This window comes from Dipodomys spectabilis, unplaced genomic scaffold (assembly GCF_019054845.1).
Source record: "Dipodomys spectabilis isolate Male_0828 unplaced genomic scaffold, ASM1905484v1 ptg000234l, whole genome shotgun sequence".
In the NCBI taxonomy this organism is placed as follows: domain Eukaryota; kingdom Metazoa; phylum Chordata; class Mammalia; order Rodentia; family Heteromyidae; genus Dipodomys; species Dipodomys spectabilis.
In genome coordinates, this window is record NW_024870911.1 from 15,884,051 (window position 1) to 15,905,002 (window position 20,952).

A 20,952-nucleotide genomic window follows, 5' to 3' on the forward strand; every position below is an offset into this window, starting at 1 on the left:
AATTAAGATAAAATAAGATCAAAGAACATGACAGTGACCTGAATATGAGGCAGACTGACACCAAGGTCAGATGACAGGAAGCAAAGAACGGTGGTTAATGTGATCTGATGGCAGGAATGTCAAAGATGGGGGAGGGCAGTAGTGGTGGAAGCCAGCAAGGATGGGGGACGTTGGGGGAAGAAAAGAGGAGCGGGAAAGTACAATGGACTATCTTTCTTAGGTTCAGATTCAGGTTCTGTGTTTAAGAATTTAAGAAGAAAAAAATTCAACCAGTGTTTGAGGTAAGTGTAGAGGAAAGAGTCTTCAAGGGAGAGAGATGTGTGTATTTGTGTCTGTGTGAGTGTGTGTGTGTGTGTGTGTGTGTGTCTGTGTCTGTATGTCTGTCTGCCTGTCTCTGTTCATATTCAGAGAAAGAGATTTTAAAGCAGTAAATGTTTGTATAAGGCAAGAACAGTATGGAATGCTGGTTGTGTGGTTCACACAAGAATTTTAGCCTCAGTAGAAGGGTCTCCCGTGGGTCTCCTGTGGCTCTCAATGATCTTATGAGACATCTGACCTTGAAGGACCTGACAGAGACATTAGGAGGCATCCAAGAGAGCAAGTCTGGACTCCCACTAATTTATATGAATTCTCTCTGCTCTGCCTCCCCAGAGCTGTGCCTCTTCCAACTGTTATAAAAGCAAATCAAAAATCCATAAAATACATACAACATCTCTAATGCAAGAAAAAGTAGTATTTTTTAATCTGTTGAAAACAACCAAGAGATTCAATACTAAAAGATGTGAAGGAAGACAAAAGACCTTGAAAAGTTTAAGACTAAAATCCAGCCAGGAGCTAATGGTTCATACCTGTAAACCCAGCTACGCAGGAGGCAAAGATCTGAGGACTGCAGTTCGAAGCAAATTGAGGCAAGAAAGTCCATGAAACTCATATCTCCAGTTAAAACTTGAAGTGGTGCTGTAGTGCAAAGTGCTAAAGTGCTAGCCTTGAGCAAAAGAGCTCAGGAATAGCATGCAGGCACTGAGTTCAAGCCCTGCAAATGATAACAATAAAGCAAAACAAAACAAAACAAAACAAACAAAAAACACTAAAATCCAGAATTCAAAAGACAGAAGATTGCAAGTTCTAAAATAAGATCAAATTAGATAATAAATAAATAAATTAGTTAAGACTTCAAATAAAAGGTAAAAGTTCAATAAGACTAAAGGATAATTTCTCCCCAAAATGTTTTAGTCATTGATTTATTGCTCAAACTATCAAATGGTTAGAGTGAAACAGCAACTTGTTTTTTTATTAATTTTTTTTTGCAAAAATACCATAAGAGGGGTTACAATTACATGAGTAAGGTAATGAGTACATTTCTTATCAAGCATTGTCGCCTCCTCCTTTGTTTCCCCTTACCATCCCTGCCCTCCCATCCCCCACCCCTGCCAAAGTTGTAAAGTTCGTTTTTCGACATAACGTCTTGTACATCAACTTGTTTCTATTATTAATAGTAGTATTATCATTTGCACCTGAGCTCAATGCCTTGTTCTCTCATTTGGGTTTTTCACTCAAAGCTTGCACTCTACCACTTGAGCCACAACTCCACTTGCTGGCTAACTGGAGATTTATTTTGTTGGTTAACAGGAGACTTTTCAGCTCACATTGGCTTTGAATCTCCATTCTTTTTTTTAATGTTTTTTACTGTGAAAATACTGTACAGAGGGGTTACAGTTACATGAGCAAAGTAATGAGTACATTTCTTATCAAGCATTGTTGCCTCCTCCTTTGTTTTTCCCCTACCATCCCTGCCTCAGTCTCCTGAGTATCTAAGAATTATCAGCATGAGCTACCAGCACTTGGCTCAGTAGTTTGTGAGTAGTTTATTCACTCTTCTTCCCATCACAGGAAGAGGCTATATTTTCTTTTCAGTGGGACTTTGATGTCATAGCAATTTTTTAAAGTAAATAAATAAAACTCAACACAACAAGAAAAGAAATAAGGCAAACCTTGGAAGTTTCCAAAGACGGATTTGTTACTTTTTCTGCCCCAAAATGATTTGGCTGTATCTAGTTCATTAAGGTGAATACCACATAAGCAAGGCACAAGACCTGAACCTTTACTTTGAAGATCCTTCTTTACCAATACCAGTGATCTGGATGAGTGGTTTGGAATATTTGGCTATTTCAAAGAGGAGTAAAGAATGTATCTTTATTCTAATTCAGGATAGTCTATTTCTCTATACTTATTTCTGACTCCTGTAAATACTTGGGTAATTTATCTATGTTAATGGGCTTGAATATTAAGGACATAAGCATCTTTGGGTAACATGGAAACAAATGATGACTGTGCTAATAATCTCCCAAATTTCTTCCATCTTCCAGTGGAACTTTCCAAGCTATCCATTTCATATACTAATATTTGTAGATATGTTCTTTGAATTTCAATGTTTAATGTTGTTCATTGTGTCATCTTGATTTTAGTCTCAGCATTTTCTTTCTGTAGAGATCTAGTTTATTGGTCACAATTTGTGCCAGCATCATTAACTCCTATAAGCTCAAAAAGGCACAACTACAGACTAAAGACTTTTATTTTGATTCATGAACTGGTAGACTATATTTTTTCCCAGTTGCATCTACAATAAGCACATGCTACCCTTAAAAACAAGTTTGGTTTTGTTTTGTATTTTTGTCCTTGATCTTATTGCTGGACAGATTCCTATAGTTCTCTTAAGTCCTCTGGTAAATTCCTGAGTCATTTCTGTTTCTTCTCTTCTCCACATGATGCCTGAATTCATGTACACTCTTCTAACCACATCTAGCCATTTATTTTCATTCCATGACCAAATGCCCAGCAGAGATGGATTGGCGCACGGTATATCGTAAGACCTGTGTTTCAACTCTCACATGAGCTCTTGAAGATCCAGATTTGTTTTCTAATTCTTCAAAGCATGAAAAGTCTCTGTTTACATCAAGAACAAACAAGTCTTGAATTTAATCAAAAATAGTAGAAATACATTTTCAAAGTGAAAACAAGGTTCTTCATTGTCCTACCTCTAGTGCTTTTGTCCTTAGTCATATTTTAGGCTACAAATGGTATTGCCCATGTCTTTGAATGCTCCCACTTCAATCTCAAATCAACCATGTTTAGTATCACTTCATTAGATTTTACAGTCAATACCACCATTACAGACTTGATTAAATGAACTCCGCTGGGTTCTATAACATTAATTATAGCTGCACAACTCCTGCAGCCATCAGAGAACATTCATTATGTATAACTCCATCTACAGAAGGAGAAAACGCTGACTATTTGGGTGAATTCTTTTCAGAGGCAATCTATAGAGCCTTGTTGATCTCCACAAATAAAACCTATTTGAGGAAAACATTGAATAATATCAAACTTTGTGGAGCCATTTTACTTCTTAAGGATGAAAGTAGCAAAATCCATGAGTTATGCTAGTGAACCTAATTTTGGTTTGTATCCTACTTCACCTCTTCCCAAATCTACAGCAAATAGAGTTGCTCCAAAATTAGCCATCATTCAATTAAGATATAATTACATTGGTTACTTTTCAATATAAACTATACAAAGATAATGTCCCAGTCTCAAAAAATAAATAGACTATAACAACAACTCTGTGCCAAAAATTTGTTTATAATGTATCTGCTAAAAATATAGAATCAAGAATTTTAAAAGTTAAAGAAAACAAATATTACTTTACCATCACTTCTCACATAGAAATATTTAAGGTCTACAGAGAACTCTGGGATGAGTTCCTGGAACAAATAACCTGGATATCCAAGACTACTTAGCTCCCACAGTAGTGACTATCTCCATGAGTAGCAAATCCCTCCCAGGTTTGTTTTTCTTTTCTGCTCCTAGAAACATTCTGAATAGAAGAAATGTTAGGAGCAGAGAAAATATTTGAGAAGACCCGAAATATCATGAAAAGGAACATATAGTTAGAAAAATTGTTTGTAAGGATGGTGGTTCATGCCTGTAATCTCAGCTACTTGGCAAGCAGTGATTGGGAGGATTGCAATTCAAGGCCATTCTGGGCCAAAAAAAAAAATTAGCAAGACCTCACATCCCAATCAATAAACCAAGTGTGGTGATATGCACCAGCCCTGCAGAAGGTCATAAGTATAACAGTCGTGACCCAAGCTGGTCCCAGGGGAAAAATCATGTGAGACACTATCAAAAATAATATTAGCAATATAATAGTAATAATAATAACAAACTAAAGCAAGACATGCTGGAAGTATAGCACAAAGGGTGGAACACATGCCTAATAAGTACAAGGCCTGAGTTTGAGTTCAAAATTAGTACCTCCAGAAAAGGAAACACTTTATTTAAAATGTGCTTGTGTTCAGGCAGGAGTCTGCCTTAAATCATGCAGGCATGGTTCTTGATTTGCTGGACAGTGGGAGCCAGACTTGGTCCTTGTTTAAGCTCTTCACGTCTTGTGTGTCATCTTTCACACTCCTGACCAAGATACCTTCTTAAGTCAAAATGAGCCTCTTCTCTTGGTTGTCATGGGAGTTGAGACTCTAGACTTAATAGATTGCAGTAAGATTCCTTAACCACAAAAATATCATGATTATGACTAATATTGTTCCTTTTTTTAACTCTACCAATTTGTGCTTTTTCTTTAAACCAGCTTGTCAAATGTAATGTCAGAATTCTAACCCTGAGAGGTTAGAAAACATTTTTCTCTTTGTGCTGTGAGAGAACCTATGTTTATCTGACATGTGGTTTCTAAATTCATGAAAACACTCTCTGCCTTAAAAAAAAAATCTTAGAAGTGGAACTGTGGTTCAAGTGGTCAAGCACCAGCTTTGAATGTAAAAATTCAGAGTCAGACATTATAACAAAAACTCAGGCTGGGAAGTTGGCACCGTGGTAGAGCGCTTGCCTTGCATGCATGAGGCCCTGGGTTTGATTCCTCAGTACCACATAAGCAGGAAAAAAAAGCCAGAAGTGGTGCTGTGGCTCAAGCGGTAGAGTGCTAGCCTTGAGCTGAAGAGCTGAGGGACAGCACCCAGGCCCAGAGTTCAGGCCCCACGACCGGAAAAAAACAAACAAACAAACAAAAACTCTTGTGACATGATTTGTGACCATGTCAATGACTTCAACAGTGGCCGTGACAGTGACCACTCTAGGCTGTGTGCTGGCTTCAGCCCAATGGAGAAAACCATTAACCCATCCTTTCCTGCTCATTGTACAGGGGCTACACTCAGTAAATTTGCTTCCTGTGTCAGTAGGCAACATTTGAGAAAGAACAGATATTTACATTGATAGGGAAGTATTCACAGGTAATATGAAAAAGCTATTTATTCTTTAAAATATGCTGTCCAAAGGGCAAAAACAATATCTTCTACTCATCTCTCTATACTCTCATTATAGACATGTGTGTGACACACTACACACTGTATATAAATATAGAGAAAGTAGATACAGAGTATGTGTGTGTGTGTGTGTCATTGTCTTTCTCCCATGTGTGTATGTGTGTATATACACTAAAAGGAAGATGTGTTACATTCAAACACTACAAACCTTTTGCTCTGGTTAACTGGTTAACTAAAAATTACTGTATATTCCAAATAACAAAACAAGCTTGAGGTAAAACTCCTCTAGAAGTAATTCTACATTTCCTCAAATTGGCAGGCACTCCCAAACTTTGCAGGGCATCATAAACGTCCCTTACAAACATGCTGGTGCTTATAATACGGTACTGAAATTTACCTGTTCACTTTGCTCTCACATAAGCTAGGAGCTCCTTAAAAGAGAGCTTGTATCTGAATCGGTATCTCCCATCTCCATTACCTCAGCCAGTACACTGGACGTTCTGTGAAAATTGATAAATCAATCACTTGATAATTGCAAATTTTTCAAGTTGTCTGTTCCTAGCACATTTGCTACAAAACAAGATAACAGAACTCAACGCAAAAGTATTTACACAGGTGTTCGTTTTCTGTATCTCTATAACCTGGTCTCCATTTTTCTTTCTGTTGTGATTCAAAGGATTAGGCTCTTCCACGTTGAAATCTCAAGTTTCTGATCTAAATCTTGCCTCACACCTGGTGTTTATTCTAGTTGGTAGTTTTTATTCTTAAGGCACCTTTTTTCTTTGATGTTCCTTGTAATCTTTCAGGTAGAGTGAAATTACTAGCCCAGTTGAGTGTGGTATTTGTAAGTGACTGTGTGTGAGCATACATAAAAACTTCAACAAACCTTCCCTGGTGCTCTGATAAGTTCTCTGAGGGATGATTAGCTCCATTCATTGGGTGAGTCTATCTGATGTTTGATTGACTAGTTCATTTATACTGTCTTATCTGGTTGTTTGCATACTCTGCAAGCTGAGCTAGGATAAAATTCTGTCAGGTTCCTTTAATAATTCAGTGTTCGATTTACTTCCAGCTTACTGTTCATGGGGGCGTTTTGTAGGGCTTTTCCCACCCGAATGACATGGTGTAATTTACACAGGACATCTTGCACATTGCTGCAATCACGTGTCTTACCTACTAGCATCATCATCATCCATAAACAGGACGAGGAATAATGCTGAGTTCTATAAATATATGTCCCTCCACATGCTTGTGGGTAAATGGTGGGATTTGCTACATGACACTTGAAGTTAAGCTCGTTATTCTTGGAAACTTCAGTATTCCATTATATACTTAAATACTGTCAATAATATTAAGTTTTCTTTGTCTGCTGAACATTGCACCAAATGATGGAAAGATGCACTAATACTGACACAGAGAACTGATCTATTTCCACTGCTCTCCATTCTTTCCCTTTAGCTTTATGATGCTTGCTATGACTTTCTTACTTAGTCTTATCACTCTTTATCTTTGGCATTTTCCCATGTGTGGAATTTTCTGTTGTACAAAAATGTTTTTTCCATTTAATCCTCTTTTAAGAGGTGGTGACATCTCTGTGTAGAGTGATTTAGATAATCAGGCCTCTCTATAAGTACAAGAAATAGACTTTATTCTTTAAAAAAGTAATACTTCATTGGAAATGTTTGTGGATTGTGTTTTTAGGTACAAACATGCTACTTATGAAGCCACACAAATGCATAGGTATCATTTAACCTCCTTTTCACAAAGCATTGAGTGTAAATGATTGAAGCTAAGTCTTACTTTATTCTACAAATCAGATTTTATTCTGGTCCTCTTACCTTCCCTAGTCCTTTTCTTGGGAATCATCATTCACTTGGCCAAGTGTTGCAGCAAAGATCTTTACAAGAACTTTGTTTTTCTTTTACTAAGGCTTGTACTCAGAGATTCATACTTGTTAGGCAAATGCTCTACCACTGAACCCACTTCTAGCCCTGAAAGTGCTTATAGCAACCTAATACTTACTACTGAAAGTTTTTCAATACTGTCTTCTCTTCATGCAGAAGCCCAAAATTTGACCTAATATTTCTTATGTAAAACATAATTTGAAGACTCATTCCCAGCCTATTGCTGATATTTCTGTTCTCTGAAGCAGCTTTAGATCCATAGGCATTCATCCCATTCATTCAACAGCAGACACTGCTGTAGCTCCTATCTTGGGGAGGTGGGGGGCGGGGGCGGGAGGGACGGCACTGTCCTTGGTGCTGAAAATTCAATGGCCCAAACCCAAATTCCTGCCCATGATGAGCTTATATTCTAATTCTGGGATGCAAAATTAAATCAATCAATCATACAATGCTAGATTACAGTACATATGTACTGTGCATGAAAATAAAATATAGTAGGGAAACTAGTTAGTTTGAGTGGCTGTGGTCTATTTTAAAAGAGTTGTCAGGTAGATAGCTGAAGGAAACAGAGAAGCTCACACACAGAGGCTTTGAAGCAGGAATATGTCCGGTAATTTAGGAGATGGGCAATTTAGGGCTGGGACAATAGCAGGAAAGCCAGTGTGGTCAAAGCAGAGTAAACAAGGGCAGTACACAAGAAGATATGGGCATTTGCCAGTCCTCTATGATCTTGTAAATATTTAAAGGAGGACACTAGGAAATTTGCTGAGTTCCACATTAAATTTGAATTGTGAGTATGATAATTAAATTTTGATGGCCAAGCTATGAGGAAGAAAAGACCTCACACTGGTTGGATAATGTCTGGGAATAAAGTTGCAAAGAGCTAGAGGATATATTTAAAGGAAAATAGGTCATAAATAGCCAGGATAACAGCCACTAATTAACTACCCACTTTGTGTTGAGCTCTGTGCCAATTACCAAATGTGACCCAACCTATTGCTTTATTGCAAGGCTTACAAATTCCTAATTAAAACAGAATAATAATATTCCATAACACTAATCCCCTTTTGTCTGAAGGAGATAACATTTATCATGGATTGTGTGATCTAACGACAAGAAAAAGGTTGCATACAAAATCCCCACTGACTGACAGTCAATATGCAACCATTTCTCAGCACCGTATGTGTTTTCTAAGAGTGGAACATGCTTCCTTTTCCAAATGTTTTTCCAGCTACCAAGTAAATCAACATGAACATATGCTCACAGACTTTTATTAGCCACATCATGACAAATTTCACAACTCACAAATTAGGATAAAATAATGTCTATTTTAGGTATTTAAATCTACAAAACAAATCACCCTAAAATCAGCATCATAAATAAATAAAAATATACTGTCATTTCTGTTGATGCATTTTTGATGGACTCAGCCAGGACAGTTCTCACTGGAAATCCCCTTTGGACTTGCAATGGTAGGCACTAAGACTGAAGTCAACTACAAGTGCGACTGCACTGGATGTTCAAGATGCTTATGGACACACTTGGCTGCTACAGCTGACCATTGGATTATAGCTTAACTAGGAATTGTCAGCTAAAGCTCCTGTGGCCTATGTATGTAAATTGTCTAAAGGATTCTTCCACGAGTGAGTGTTACAAGATCAGGCAAAATCTAAAAGCCTTCTTATGAGCTAAGTATGCAGAAGCACACACTTGTAATCACAGCCCTTAAGAGGCTGAGGCAGGAAATCACAGTTCAGTCCTACCCTGTCCCAAAAAACAGATGGGGGGGAGAAGAAGAGGAGAGAGAGAGAGAAGTTACAATCCTGAGGCTGAGATCTGAGGATCAAAGTTCAAATTTAGCCAAGGCAGGAAAATCTGTGAAACTTTCATCTCTAACAAACTGCCAAAACATGGAAGTGGAGCTGTGACTCATGTGGTAGAGTGCTAACCTTGAGCAACAACAAAAGCTCAGGGACAACAATGAGGCCCTGAGTTCAAAGCCCCAGGAGCCCTAAGTTCAAAGTACACAAAAAAGAATTATTTGAACCTTGATAAATCTCTATATTTTCAACTTGTAATGTGTTTTAGTGAATGTTTGAACCTAATTTGGAAAGTTAGAATTTCATCACATAGACAAATGAAATTGGTTTCATGACCATATATGCTCTAGACCCTAAATAGCTATCCAATACTGTGGATTCTCTCTCTCCTCTCTCTCTCTCTCTCTCTCTCTCTCTCTCTCTCTCTCTCTCTCTCTCTCTCTCTCTCTCTCTCTCTCTCTCACACACACACACACACACACACACACACACACACACACACACACATTTAAACTCAAGGCTTCGTGCTTGCTAGGCAGACATTCTACCACTTGAGCTATATCCCAAACTTTTTTGCTGCAATTATTTTTTTGGATAGGGTCTTGAATTTTTTCCCAGGGTCCACCTTAGATTGTGACTCTCCTTCCTATGCCTCCTACAAAGCCTAGATCACAAATGCATACTACCATGTCTGAGTTATTTGTTGAAATGAGAGGATCCTCCTTTTTTCAAAGTCTTGCCTTGAATGGTGATCCTCTCTGTGCTGGAATTACATGTAGGCATGTGTCACCCAGCCTGAGGGCACTTTGCCACAAGAGAAAATTTAAATAAAATGGAAGGTTCTGCACAGTCCTACATCTTGACACTCACTCCATATATTGAAAGCTCCTTTTATTTTTATAAAAATTTTAAACTCAGACAAGATGTGCTGAGAGGCTTCTTTTCATCTCAAAAGTCTGTGATTATGTTCTGTAAGGACACAAGCATATGAACAACTTGTTGGCAGATCACCAGGACATATTAAATGTACGATTCCCTTCCTAAACATGTGGTATCTTATGCACTGAAAGGAAGAATAATGCTTAAAATTCTGAAGTATGTTACTTTTTTACCAGAACTGTTTTATATTAGGTCTTTAATATAGATTACAAATATGTTTGAGACCAAAGAGAAATACCTGAGAAAATAGCTCTGCTTTGCATAATATTCAAAGGAAGTTTCCTCTTTGGTGGCTTAGCTTTGAAAGATGAGTCGTATAAAGAGAGAATTGAGCCAATGGTCAAACACCCCAGGTCAGAACTCCATTACTAATGCCTGTAACCTTGGGCAGGTCACTGGCAAGCTTGCTTCTCCATCTAGAAAATCAGAAGCAGAGAATAAGGCATTCCTAAAGTCCCATTTGGTTTTAAATTCTCCATTTAAACTGTGCTGATGGTCAGGATTTGAGGATAAGAATATAAATGAGAAATCACACTATTTCCTTTGTAATTTATATGCTATTTGGTGCTGCAGAGTTGTGAATACATTTGACATAAGGTGAAATGAATGGATATTAGTGTTACTACATAAAAATCTTTCATATTCCTTAGAAATTGAGAAGGTGGGGGAAGAAGACAAATCAAAACATCTTTCAGCCTGTCACTTTAAAAGGCTCTGACCTTCTTTTGTGGAAAGACAAAACAAGGAAGAAGAAAATATATAGCGAAATGGTCTCTAAAAATGAACTGGCCATACCAATTGTTGGTTTAGAATGTATTTTAGTCTTATTCACTGCAAACTTCTTTAGTAAGTAAAATATCCCAAAGTCCAACAATGTTGTATTTCTGAGGCACCTATTGAAAGTGTCTTCTTGGATGAAGAGATGCAATGTGTTTAAAGAGAGATAAAGGGGGTAATTTCCCCAATAAGTTCATATTCATAATCATTATTAGTCAAGCAAGTGCACAAAATGGTATATAAGGAGATGAGTAGACCAACATCTACTCCCTTACCATGTCCAAGCTCATTTTTAGTCCCTTGTACCTTGATGATTTATCTCCATCTCTCTTTCATTGTCCCTGACAGTTACAAAACCAATTTGTTGCTGAGATCCTTGAAAATTTTCTCCTACTTCTTAACTTTTGGATTTATAATTGCATCATTTTCCTAGCCAGTAATCCTCATGTTCTGTAGCCTACCTTCAACTTTGCTTTCTCGCAGCTCTTGAACTTAACTTTCTTAGGTGTGATGTAGAAATCACACAATCATAAGTAATCTCTAATAGCTCCCTAGAGTAATTACATAATGAAAATTAAATAACACTTCCACACCTAAAGAAATCATACAAATTTCAGGTGTAAAAGGTAGATTTAAAAAAATAAATAAAATAAAAGGTAGATTAGTTAACTAATATATTAGCTAAAGTTTTTTTAAAAAAATCTATAGACACTTTATATACTTACATTGCCTCTCAAAAGTCTAAAGTCAAAATTAGTGGTTCAGTTTTATGAGTAAATGCATGAGGATGAGAAGAAGTGAGAGTAAGGAATACTGGAAAGAGAATCATAAAGGATAAGCATTATACATATAAATGAACTTGTTAAAATGAAACCCCTAATATAATGAATTGATGTCAACCACAAAAGAAGGGACTTTAGGTAAAAACATGAGTTTATTCTTGAGATCTTTTGAAGAATCTCTTGGTGAGCATAGGTCTATAATCCCAGCATTCAGAGAACTGAGACAGAATTGTGAGTTTGTGGCTAACCTGGGCTATACAGAAAACTCCTGCCTCAAAAAAAAAAAGTAGAAGGAAGGAAGGGAGGGAAAGAAGGAAGGAAGGAAGGAAGGAAGGAAGGAAGGAAGGAAGGAAGGAAGGAAGGAAAGACACTTGCATGGAATATAAAAGGCTCTGGGCTCAAGCTCCAGTACTTAAAAAAAGTATTTCTGAGCCCTCCCAGAACTGATTAATGACTTTAGTCAGGCATACTTCTCTTTTACTTGCTTGGAAGTTAGTTTCTAGGCTTCTAGAGTCTTTTTCCTTTCTTTTCAGCACGTAGTAATTGTCCAGAATATTCTCATTGTGAGATTTCTATACATGCATATAGTGTACTTGGATTGGATTTACTCCTTCCACTATGCTTTCTTGTCCTCCCTCCTCCCCTATTTTAACCAGTTGTTTAATAAGTTCCATTATCTATTTCCATACGTATATAAAATACTTTGACCATAATTGACTTCTGTCACTCTGTCCTTCTCCCATGGGTACCCCTCCCCAAACAGCTCCCATTTTACATTCATGTCATTCATTTTTCTTAGTTTATGCATATAGGGGGAGCATGTGATATCTGAATTTTTAGTAGAGTCCTTTTATATATCAATTCTTTAATAATATCCAAACAGCAATAAAGACTCACTTTCCTCTGCTTTCTGTCTGAGCTCTTTTATAAGCACATTACTTTAATTTATATCAGTTTGTATGCAAACAATACTTAGCAAGTAATAGGTTATATGGACCTTTAAGTGTTGGACATGCTAAATAAATAGATATGCTGATACCTACTTCCGCATTGTATATATTCCCAAGGAGTAAGCCATGACTTTGTGCAAACAGTTTCTAGTTTGGAGATTTAAAAATAAAATACAGCTTATTTTCAAGGACTCTTGTCCTTTTAAGGATGGCTTTAGCTAGAAAATCTATCACCAAAATCTGGAGTGAGCATGAAGATCTCTTCACATTTATTCCAATTCCTACTTAAGTTCCATGATAATACAAGAACTTTTACCAAGTTTTGACATCTAATTTATCAGAAAAATTCCCCATCATTAGGAAAATGACTCTCCAAAGCTATCTTTACCTACCAGCAATTAAGAAAATTTAAGATTTATGGATCAGAGTGAAGGAAGATGAAAATGTGAATCAATGACTTGACCTCTATGAGTCCAAAGAGCCATAAGAAGTTTTGGAGGCTAAACTAGGAAATGCTCATTTTTAAATGAGTTTGTTGATTTAAAAAGAAGTCCACTATTAATATGATTTATTTTAACTTAAATCCAGAATCTGTAACTTGCCAAGATAGTTAGATAAAATGCTTGGATATAATCTTTATAAACAGGAAAATAAATCTTTTTTAAAGCCATTCTCAATAGCGTTCTGTATTTTAAAGTGAATTTGATGTAATTAAATAATATTTTCCATATATTTCTTAATCTTTTGCATTAAATTTTAAATTAAACTTAAAATTAAAAATTAACTAGGCCTGTTAAGAGGTGGTTCTTAGTGGCTCTATAACAGGCAAAATCAAATACATATATGTGATATGTATTTATGTGATATGTGATATAGTCATGATGGTTCACTGTACATTCTGCTTGCAAGAATTCTACTCCTGTAGAACCTCCAATTGAAACACTTGCTGTTTTAGATTAGAATTACCCATTGTCAATCTGAAACAAATAAGGAAGAAGTGTAGTGATCTCTTCATAACCTCCAAAATACCATGTCACATATGGATAAACCAAACTGTGGTGTTTACCTGATTTCTGTCAGCTTAAACATTTTAAGAAGCAGTAGGAAAGCCTTGAACAGCCTACATGATGGTGTAAATGAAATGGTTGAGAAGATGCTCTCTGAATCTCTGGGATATGGATAGGATGTAGACTTACTGGTGTTACAACAGAGACATTTTAGGCTATCATTTTGCCAAGGGATGATTTGTTTACATCTCAGACCTGAAAATACAAAGGTTCTCTTAGCACCCAAGATGGCAGAATTTAACTTCCCAAGGGCCAGGGTCTAGGGAGAGGACACAGATGAAAGACAAAAGAATAGAACTCTCATCCATGGTATAAGAAAGCAGATAGACTTCCAGTGAAAATAATACTTTGTTCACAATAACAGGGAAAGAAAACTGCCTTAGCAATGGAAAGATGAAAAGATTCAGTAATGAATGTTGGAAAACAAAGGAATCCATCAGCAGTGGATGATCCAAACTGATTTCTGAAATCTATCAAAATTTCACCTATAACCCAAAGCCTGTGGTGTTTTTATCTTTTATCCTTCAGTGTACTTATAGCTCTCAGGAAGAAATACTCAAAGAAGTATAATGTTTTTCAAGTGGAATACAATTGTTGCTAATCATGTTTTTGTAGATAAGGGCAACTCCTTGTGTTTTAAAATACAGTATTAAATATTTTCTTATTTGATTTGGCTTGTATAGAAATAAAAACAGCCAGGTATGGTAGAACATGCCTGTAATCTCCGCATCCAAGAGGCTGAGACAGAAGATTGTCAAGTTCAAGGTAAGCCAGAATTGCATAATGAGAATCTATGCAGAAAAAGATTTCAGATACAGTCTGTTATTTATATAAATTTCCATGCTCAATCAATATGATCAATACTTTAATAGAGTCACCTTCAACATTCTTCCTTCCAGTGTTATCATTGTTGAATTAACTAATGACTGATCATCTTTTTGTGAAATGTTAATATACCCTATGCTACTCAATGATGAACACAATTTTCATTTTACTTGTAGTAAATTTTAATTGTGTCTTATTTTTCTCCCCAGGAATTATTAATAATATTTTTACTGTACTTTGATATTCTAATCACATTTGACAAGGTTATAAAAAAGACCCGTCTCTTGTTGGGAATACCTTTATCAGCTCACAAACCATAAAGATGTGTCAAGTCTCCCCAGAGACTGATGGTTCATACCAGTACTCTTCATTACTTGGAAGGCTGGGAATGGGAAAATTGCAGTGTCAGGAGCAAAAATTTGTGGAAATTCTTCCATCAAGGGAAGCAACACAAACTGTGGCTTGTGCCTGTGATCCCAGCAGCCTAAAAAGTAGGCAGATCAGGGCTTTGACAAATGCCAGGGTAAGAAGTGAGATCCAATACTAAAATATATCATGAAATTAACCAGTAAAAATTAAGGCTGACGTATGGTTCCACTGGTATTACACAAGTTAAGCAAGTACGAGGTCCTGAGTTCAAAACCTAGCACAGACAAGCAAGCAAGCAAACAAACAAAATACTCTGTGTAAGTCAGTGGTTTGTATGTGATCCAAATATTCTTGTTCTCACCAGGGAAAACACCATTCTATATCTCTAGTTGTAAATTACTCAAAAGAAACCTTTTTCTTGCAAATTATGAAGCAGACATAGTGAATACAATTTGTGTGTTGGGCAGGAGGGGAGGGTCTTTGTGCTTGAACTCAGAGCTTGGGAACTGTCCATAAGCTTTTTTGCTCAAGGCTAGTGCTCTACTATTTGAGTCACAGCTCTACTTCCAGCTTTTGATAATTAATTGGAGATAAGAGTTTTACCAATTTTTCCTGCCCAAACTGGCTTCAAATATCAATCTCAGCTCCCAGACTTCTCAAGTAGCTAGGATTACAGGCATGAGCCATTGGCACCCAGCTCTGGATATGCAGTATTTAACATGATGTGTTATCAGTCAACAAATTGGAGGCCTGGAGTTCCCAGGTATTGGTGGCAAATATAATAATTCATGCATAATGCATGAACAGAAAACTGTAGACATTTGAAAACCAATAATGTCAGGATCCAGAAAGTTTACTCTGAAAACTCTGTCCACATGTAGAGCAGCTCACAAAGGAGTCAGAGTACCCCACTAATCATTATGCCTGCTTTGGGTTTACCCAAGAGGCTGTTAATCGTGGTCAGCTTAAGTTATGATATCACACTCTTTTGTAAAGCAAATTCCTCTTCCCTGGGATGAATGTCCATGTGTTTGTTGAGGAATGATTAATTATGTGACTTTTTTCAGTACTGTAGTTGACCGCTGCTACTACCTACTTTGAACTTTCCACAACAGTACTGACACAAAAAGTTATTAAAAGTTTTCCTCAGAAGTTAACATTTTGTCACCTGAGTGAAAAAATGGGCAAGTGTCTAAATTCAATATTAATCAAAGATGCTAACCCTTTAGAAGCTGAATTTTATGTGACTTTCATGGATCCATTAATCAGGAATGTTAAAGAAAAGTGCACCAAGAGATGGTCTGGTTTCAAATTTCAAAGACCCACAATATTTATTTTTAGAGCAAAGAGACCATCTGTAACCTTTGAAACTTCGAAAGCAACAGAGGGGGTTCTGGAATTTCTATAAAGAGGGCCTCAGGCAGCAAACTGTTGTATAAGAGTGCAAGAAATTCTTTTGATGACCCATGTCGTGGAAGTACATTCTTTTCCCTTGAGTTGCATAAGTATTTGGTAGAGGTTGGAAGAGGCAGAAATTAAAAGAGATTATTAGAAATTCAAAGCCCCCCTTCTTGATATCTCCATTTAATAACATAGATCATTTTCCATAAGCCAAGGGACAAATTCTAGCAATCCATCTCATTTTGGATCCAAGCATCACAGATGCTCATATAATGCTTAGTACTTTTTTGCATGCTTGCAAAACTAAGAACTCTTGTTCCTTAAAAGAAAAAATTCCTGGAGCTGGGCATGGTGGTTCACACCTGTAATCCTAACTATTCAGGAGGCTGAGATCTGAGGAGCGCAGTTCAAAGCCAGCCCAGGCTAGAAAGTCCGTGAGACTCTTATCGCCAATAAAGCACTCAGAAAACCAGAAGGTGCGCTGTGGCTCAAGTGGTAGAGCGCTAGCCTTGAGCTGAAGAGCTGAGGGACAGCGCCCAGGCCCAGAGTTCAAGCCCTATGACCAACAAAAAAGAAAAAGAAAAAAATTTTCTGGCATCCATGATATTTTGGTATGAGAAGCATATTTTTCTTCATCTAATGGCTCCCCATGTTAATAATTCCAAAGAAAGAATAAACAGACACCAAGGAACTCCTTATAAAACAGAAGCTAATATTCCATGCTTATATGCTAAGAAGTCAATATATAATACATCTTGTCCAGTCTCATAAAGCTAACACACAGTGGAGCCTATTCGAATAAGCTTCAGTGTACAAGAGCAATGGATTTAATGTGTTCTAATTTATTCTGCTGCCCTTTATACTCACACATATGCAAACATGACCTATTCATTTGAAATGGCCAGAGGGTGTAATAGCCATTTATGAAAAATGGGTTGAAGGACACATACTGAAACAAGAGACATGAAGGACCTAATATATATATATTAGATATAGATATATCCACTACCATAGAATGAAGAGGGTAAGAGGAGGAGAAGGTGAATAAAAGGCCAAGAGAAGCCATGACTGTATTTGTCAGAGCATCTACAAGGGGATTCTTGAAGCAAGTAACAAGATGTTCCTTTTTGAGCAAGTAACAAGCTAGGCTCACAGATAGAAAACACAAAGAGAATAGCAGACACAGAGTTCAAGCGGTCTTGTCTGCAGTTAGAGGAAAGCTATGGCTGTAAGATCTGAGTTTCTAGGAGTATATTCAGATGTTGGTGATGCCTAGAAGACTAGAGGAGTGCTGTGCCCTGGTGAGAAACAAAGCACTGTCTAGCGAGACTCCTAAGCACTCCATAGTCTCCATGCAGAAGGAACTGCACATTCACACACTGCTGTGTGCATGCTCAGACATCTTGCAAACAAACAGCAACTCCTGTGGGTTAATGTCTAGAAATAGCATTTCATCTTACTTAGAACACCTGGAAACAATTTTCTAAAATTTGTATATTCTCAAACATTATGCTTTTGTTTCTCTTAAATTATACCTTGAGGTCTTTCTTACTTTAGCAAACATGTGAGCTTAATTTTTCTCTTGTGATTTTTTTTTTTTAGTCTTGAATTCTTGTATATGTTTCTCAAAACTGGTAAAGAAAAAGGGACTGACTTACTGTTTTATAGTCCTACCAATTCCCCACAGTTTAAACCTTCTGGAGTACAACTGAATTATAAGGCACACACACAATAAACTGTAGCTTGATCCTCTTGGTTCTTAAAGGCTCTATGTAGAGGGAGATCTTTTTATGCTTTATCAATTGAGCAGAAGTGCTCCATTATTAAGCACTGACTACACAGAGCTGTAAAACCACATCAAGATGTCAAAGTTTTGCCTGGTGGCTTTAAAATCTGTTCATATCAATGGATCTCAAAACTAAGTAAAAATAAACCACACCATAACTACTCAGTATCATTCATGATCTCTTCTTAGGTCATGGAGACAACAAAAATTAATATCTAGCTACTTTGGAGATTATAGCTTCTGTTATTTCTTGTGTTTTAATTTAAATATTTCAGTTCCTTGTTCTAGCTCCCCCCAAATCTCCGAAGCAGACATTATTACCTAATAAGAAAAATAGAAACCTAATGAGGAACATAACTAACAGTCATACTGATGAAAATACAAGAAGGTGAGCATGCTTGGAAATCCACACTGTTCTCCCAATTGCTCACCTTGGCCACTACCATCGTCCACAATAATATATGCGAATATGACTATAGGAGAAACTAACAGGTGTTCCTTAAAGTCACTCCTTAGAATGATCTAATCTCTGGAGTATCTTGGTCATGACAAAATGAAAACAAGAAACGCAAATTTAGACATAGCCCAGAACCCAATACAATGAGTTTCCAGCAACACAGAAGGCTGACTGTGTAGGAAATGCATGCAGGAAACAGAAAATGAGAGAGAAGCACAGGCCCAAGATGAAGGTTCAGGCCAATCATCAAATGAATGTTTTCCCACAACCAAGTGCTCCCACCCATTTGAACCTTGTTCAGGCTTTGCAGTGTTTTGCAAGTGAGAAATAAGCGGGTTTTTGAGAAATCTTCCCTATGATACCTAAGCATGAAAGTTTTCCCAATTTTTACCTTCCACCAGCCTGGGTCAAGTTGCCTCAAATCACCATTCACTATTATCTGAAGAGGCATCCAGAGCTGGGAAGGTGGCTTAGTGGTAGAGTGCTGACCTAGTATGCATGAATCCATAAGTTTAGTTCCTCAGTACCACATAAACGGGAAAAAAGTGGCGCTGTGGCTCAAGTAGTAAAGTGCTAGCCCTAAAGCAAAAGAAGCTCAGGGACAGTGCCCAGGCCCTGAGTTGAAGCCCCCCCCCCCCGGGGAGGGGGGGAAGGGGGGAAGAGGAGGGGGAGGAGGAGGAGCCTATTTTATGAAAGACTATTTTTAAAGTAGGTTTGGGTTCAAAACAAGATATCACAGAAACAATGCAACTGTCACATATACTCCAGAGTGTATCTTTCTCCTCTACATAATTTCTCTTATTGTTGATATTTTGCATTCACTCGGTCTATTTGCTATAGTTACATAATTCATTTCTTTGTATTGCCTTCTTTTATTGTTGCTTTCTTATACTTGTGCGAGTCTTTTCTCCCAGACCTTAGTTGTTGTTCATGAAACATCAGGTCAAGATGGATTTTGAGTCTTTAGTTTGGGACCTGAGAAATTGCTGGAAGTTCAAGAGGAACCATGAACAACTGGTCATTCAAAGCAACCTTCCGACTCAAGGTCATTTTGCCCTATGCTCAGACAGTTTTTTTTTTCTTTGCTCATGATATTTTTTAATACAGTGATTTCTAAACGCAAAGCATTAGAGGTAAGTGAGCTTCTGATCTAGGACCCTGATGTGACTGAGATGTCTTTAGCAGCCCTCTGTAATGCCTGAGGTCTAACACTCGAAGGATAGGGCACTGCTACAACTCCAGCAGGGGAACACTGGCAAGACAGGAGTCCTCATTCCATAGTCTGTGTGAGGAAACCAACACTGTCCTTCAGCTTTGGTATGAAGCCTGAGGTTTGCTTCACCATCATCTAGAGTATATATGCATGCCATGAAGGACAGCCCAGAAGACAGCAACTGTGGGTATGAAACAAGATCGACTATGTGGTGACAATGTTTGAAGTTGAATAACAGATACATTAGGACTTATTGTAAAATTTTCCTTATCTTTTTGCATCCTTAAAAATGTCTAGTAAAAAATAAACAAACAAAACCAAGCCAGGTGCTGGTGGCTCACACCTGTAATCCTAGCTACTCAGGATCACAGTTCAAAGCCCAAGCTGGAAAGTCCATGAGACTCTTATCTCCAATAAACCACTCAGAAAAAGTGGCACTGTGGCTCAAGTAGTAGAGCACTAGCTAGCCTTAAGCACAAGGAGGCTCAGAGACAGTGCCCAAGCCCTGAGTTCAAGACCCAGGACCAGCAAAAATAAATAAACAAATAAAACAAACAAAATATTAATCTAATGGATTCCAGAAGGACTGAAGGTTAAAGTCTTCCCCTGTTTTATCCATCACTGAGTCCCTGGTCACCAGCACAATTCCCCTACAGAGAGTAGAACAGGTTAAATAGGTGATGACTAAACACATAGCAAGTATTAAATGTTAGAAACAGAGTCAGTAAACAGAGAAACTGAAGGAGAGAAATGCCATTCATTGTCCATGCACTAACACACACACACACACACACACACACACACACACACACGAGAGCCAAGATAAAGGATGAAAAACACAAGACTTGTCCTCATTTTGCTTCTGTTACTGCTGCCATGTCTTTCTCTGTTGGTCCCTTGCTCCTCCTTGGAGCTCATAGGAGTCTGTGGTGCCAAATGCAGTATATGAATGAACTCCAGGAATGAAATCACCTAGTTAGGCTTCTGCTTACAAGGCTAAACAGAAGATTGGAATTCGGATCTGGCTCAGCTCCCAGTCCTGTATTTTGTTCATTAGATTTTCCTTCCTCCATTGAACATTGATCAAGCTCTTCTATCGATTACCTCTTGCATTACTCTAGGCCTCATTTGGAGATGAGGTGCATAATTCAGAGACAGGACAACAGGCTGGCCAGTAAGTTTCCAGTATTGATTCACATTCAAAAATTGTGAGAGAAAATGGATCTACCCACCTTGGGCTTATTTGAAATAGCTGCTATGAAAGATATCCATTTCAAAAACTTTTATTAAATGAAGTAAGCCAGACTCAAAGAAACATAGGTCCCATGG